Genomic DNA, 4,589 nt, shown 5'->3' with positions numbered 1-4,589 from the left:
GCGATTTTATTCAAAAGGTTTTTTAATTTCTTGTAGTCGCGATCAATTATTTGTCGTCGATAAAGTCATTGTCATCGATGGACGCCTTTCAAATAATCTTATGGATTTTTCACTGAGACCTCCTATTATATACCTTGCTGAGTAGAATTTTTAGTGAGGGTCTAATGAAAACGATCAAGTCAGACTTGATGACTGATCCGGAAGTAACATGGTAACTGGATCAAATGCTGATCAGATATGTAACGTAAATTTAAATGAAGACTTGATCCAATTTTTTTGATCCGCTCGAAAGGGTCCGGATGTGATCAAACCAGACGTATCGAAATCGGATGACCGGAATATCGATAACAATTATAAATATTAAGCACAACTCACTCAAAGTAAAAAGGGATTAATTTCTTTTATTATTGATTAGTTTTCCGATCCAAATATTGACCAATAGAATTGCACCATTCGCCGTCACCTAGTACAACCTACATGATGTTGTGCGGATCATTTTTTGATAATTTTCTTTCGTAGTTGCTATATACAGGGTCTCCTATTTGAATTTGTACAGTCAAATAACTTTTAAAAGAAGGCGCCAATTGAAAAAATTGTCAGATCAAAGTTGTAGGGCCCGAAGGAGAACACCTTATGCACCATGCGATTTGTTCATATCAAGTTGGTGTTGGAATATTTCAGTAGCGCTCTTTCATTCTCCTGTAAAAATCACACGACATTAACTTATAACATTCTGGGAAACAGCTCTACTAATTCATTTAGAGTTATAAAACTGTTTTGGTATTTTCGTTTCCCTGAGAGAGTTTCCCATTTATTCTAGTGTTGTCTCTGGACAACGGTTAATACGTTCCTCGTGTTGATACAAAATATTTTATAAAGTGTTTCACCGAGTTTGTGAATTTATTTATTTACTTATACCCATATTTCAATAGTTGACTTTTTCAACGGCGAAGGTGGTTCGGATAGTTGAGGCAAGCTGAATCATGCTGACTAAGGTGTCATCCTTATTTAACGAAAAAAAAACACACCAAATACCCAAAAAGTACCTATGCGTGTGTGTATGTTTTGAGAAATCTTCATTTCATTGGCAATTGATACTTTTGTAAGAGCTCGCAATATCGATCACCGGTCAAGCCTAATGATCCAAACTCGCATTTCAAATAACGGATCGTAAACACCCGAATAGTTCAGCTCTTATTCCTTCCGATGTGTTGACCGATTCGATTGTATGATTAAACGAAACTATCGCATTATAATTTATTGAGCTAGTGAAATTGTGGATATTCTCCTAAATTTGGGAACCTGCGATGGTAGACATTAAGCTACTTCACGATTGTATCACAAGCGGTTTCCGAATCGTACTCGTCATCCTTGGGTTTCGTGCATTAGGAATATCGAAAATTTAATTTAATTTAAAATATTAAATTTCCGGTGTGGAAGAGGTTTGCAGCGACACCTGTGACGTCTAGAACCTGATGATCCTCCTGTCCTTACCTTACTTTTTACGACCTAACGTGATTACAGGAGTTGTCTTATATATGTATGGTGGGGGTAACATCCGGTGATGGCGCATGCGCGTGATTGAAATGTGAGGGCAAAATGGTTCGAATTTTCATGCACATGTTCGGATATTTCCTTTTTGATAAAAAAAACTACAATTAAAGTATGATCGTTTGGATTCAACATTTAACAGTGGAAATGAGAGTGGGATGCTTGTGAACTTGACAAAGCAAAATTTCATCATCAATTAACGATTAAAGGACACCGATAATTTGTTTGATTTTGTCGAATTTATGAATTTTAATTTGTCATCGGGAGTGGGAAATATAGAAATGAAAAGTTTGAAAAATTATGTCAAGTCAGATCTATTAACAGCATAATAATATTTGATAATTGTTTTCCAACCAATATTTCCACTCCAAGAAATCTATGAAAGGTACGACATTTTTTTTATAAAGACGATTAAAAGAAACCAATAATCAATCGAAAGCATAACAACAAAAAAACAATAATTGAAAAAATATTTCAATTTAAAAAATAAGAAATTTTTCTATTTTACTTTTCCCACCATCAAGTTTCTGCCACCACCATTTGTTTCAATATCCCCACGACTCTTGCCTACGCGCAAGGTATCGTGGGCCCGAAGGTGGTGCAGCCATAAACTTTATGGCTTAGGGCAAGTTTGCCTAATGGAGGTCGGAAGCTGGAGTAGCTCCGAGAACTGAGGTTGCCCACCTCTGATATAACCCACATTCTTCCAGTCAATTACGACGAAAAATCGAACTTTTCCGTCTGGTGATGACAGAAAGAACAATGCGCACCGAGTAAAAGAAACAGGACCTTTTTTTATAGTTCTAAGACCCAGGAGCTGTCTGATTCTTAGATACTTTCAAATAGATAACACTTTGAACATTTCTCTCTTAAACAGTGGGACCTAAATACCTTCAATTCAGAAACAGGTTCGAGAGGGTTGGGGAGAGGATTGTATTTAATATTTTCGATGTACAATCCCACGTGTTCGCAATTGCGTTGGAATGGCGGCTGGGCAAGCAAGGGTATCTCTAAACGTGAGTAAGGCATGGATGCCGAATTGTTGCCATATTGTCGATTTTGTATGTGGTTGCACATGCATTAAGATGACTTCTCAAATGATTGAAATTAAATGATTAAAAATTATTTTAAAAATGTTTTGTGGTTAAATGCTTGTAGTTTTCGTGAAAATAAAAAAAATCAGATTGCTACTTCAGCCTTTGATGGGTGGTATTTTTCTAATCGCGGAAGGTTAAATAAAGGAGATGCTAGATTACCAACTGAGGCGAAGACGAGGTTAGGACACCTTTTTCCATTGCGGCGCAGGCGCCAAGTCAGATTTCTTTTCCGCCAACGTTACGAACTGTCCTGCTTTCTCCTATTTTACCTGCCAACGTTAGAAAAATAAACTTTTTTTCTCTATTATATTTACTGAATATGCTTAAAAAAAGGGTCCAACCACGAAAACGAGCAGTTTCTTCGGGCTTTGATTAAAAAATCATTAGATGGGGAGGAAACAAATATTACTTATTTTGTTATGAAAAGCGTAAAGTCGAAAGTTACAAGATGTGTATTTAAATAGTATATCACGCAACAAGTTTGTTATGGGTTTTTGGCTCCAGGGAAGTTCCACAGCCCCATGAGTCAAAAAACATCATAACGCAGCAGTTTCGTATAGGTTTTAATGTCAGTGGTCTGAGAATCCGCGATTCTACCCAGCAAAGCACGGTCAGAAACGCATGATTCTAGATACCTGTGGAATAACAAAAATTATTTGCCTGATTTTTTCCAATTAAAGAAAATATTGATAAAATTTGACAAGCTATCTTAATCTATGTGCAACCATTCAAAAATCCTCTTTGGTTTCCAGGGTAAACTTGATACTTGTATGTTGAGAATTCAATAACTCCACGAATTGAAAAAGGACTGTCTTCCTATGTGACCAGGTGATAAAGGTGTCATCCACATACCTGAACCACTTGGAGGGTTTCAACGGTGCTGACGTCAATACTTTGTTCTTAATGTGTGCCAAGAATATTGTTACATCGTGAAAATAAAGGGAGTCAACACTTGATTAATTAATCACTTGGACGGAGAGTTCATTAATTTAGGAGAATACAGTCGATGATCTCTTTAATATTTCTGATACTAAAAGAAGAAAAGACAATCGTCCTTGGACAGACTTCACAGACTTTCTTTTTAGATGGCGTTTTTAAGTGAGTCATTCGAAGGAGCATACGCAATACTACTACCCGTCGACAAAGTGGTTGCCGCCCCGGCAACCAAATTAGGGACTATTTGAGATATTCCAACTTGCTAAATTAAAATTGTAATCATAGTAAAGAAAATTTGGCATATCTCATGTAGGGAGGGCCTTAATTTGTCTTTCAACTGAAACCTCCCAAAAATCAGCATTGAAAAGCAATCCCGAATCACTCTTGCATACCCGCTAATTTTTAACAATATAAAACGAATGAATGAATGATACAAAGATTTTCATGAAAAATGATAATGAAATTTATGGTAATTCTCATTCATTCAGATAGTGTTTATATAAATTTGGGTAGTGAGATCGTAGTTTTGAAAAGGAATAGCAAGGTCTCAAAGAAAAAACAAAAGAAATGGCACAACCCGAGACGCCCACACAAGAACTCTGCACACAAGTTCACTATTTTACAGAAATGACTACCACTCTCCTGGCAACAACTTCTCTCAATAATAAGAGAAAACTGCTCAAAGTTTCTACTACTCAAAATAATTAATTGATCATCAAACTAATGACAAAATCATCATAGCCTTTTCACTCAAGGCAAGCCTGTTCACTCCTGGTGGTCTGTTCACTCCAAACCAATCCTTTCACTTAGGACTCAACAGATCTGCCTGTTCACTCCAGGTAAGCTAGTTCACCCCTGGCAGTCTGTTCATTCGAGACCAATGATTAGTTTGTTGATTTTATTCAAAGATTGTCTTTATTTTAAATTGAAGGAGCCACAAAAATTTTGAAATCACGATTCAGAAACGTTTTGAAACAAACGATTCAGAAGGTAAACATAGCGGGT

At 36.4% G+C, this 4,589-nt stretch overlaps 1 long non-coding RNA gene across 1 annotated transcript; it reads right to left on the bottom strand.

Annotated features, from left to right (window-relative positions):
- Positions 1-428: 428 nt before the first annotated feature.
- Positions 429-3,663, bottom strand: LOC105266019 (uncharacterized). The gene is made up of 3 exons (XR_892122.1): positions 3,501-3,663; positions 2,808-2,917; positions 429-699 (listed from the first exon to the last, which is right to left on the bottom strand). It is a non-coding gene; the product is annotated as an uncharacterized lncRNA (long non-coding RNA).
- Between the last annotated feature and the right edge of the window lie 926 nt (positions 3,664-4,589).

The sequence above is a fragment of the Fopius arisanus genome, unplaced genomic scaffold (assembly GCF_000806365.1).
Source record: "Fopius arisanus strain USDA-PBARC FA_bdor unplaced genomic scaffold, ASM80636v1 scaffold00035, whole genome shotgun sequence".
Classification (NCBI taxonomy): domain Eukaryota; kingdom Metazoa; phylum Arthropoda; class Insecta; order Hymenoptera; family Braconidae; genus Fopius; species Fopius arisanus.
This window is presented reverse-complemented; position numbering and strand designations above follow the sequence as displayed.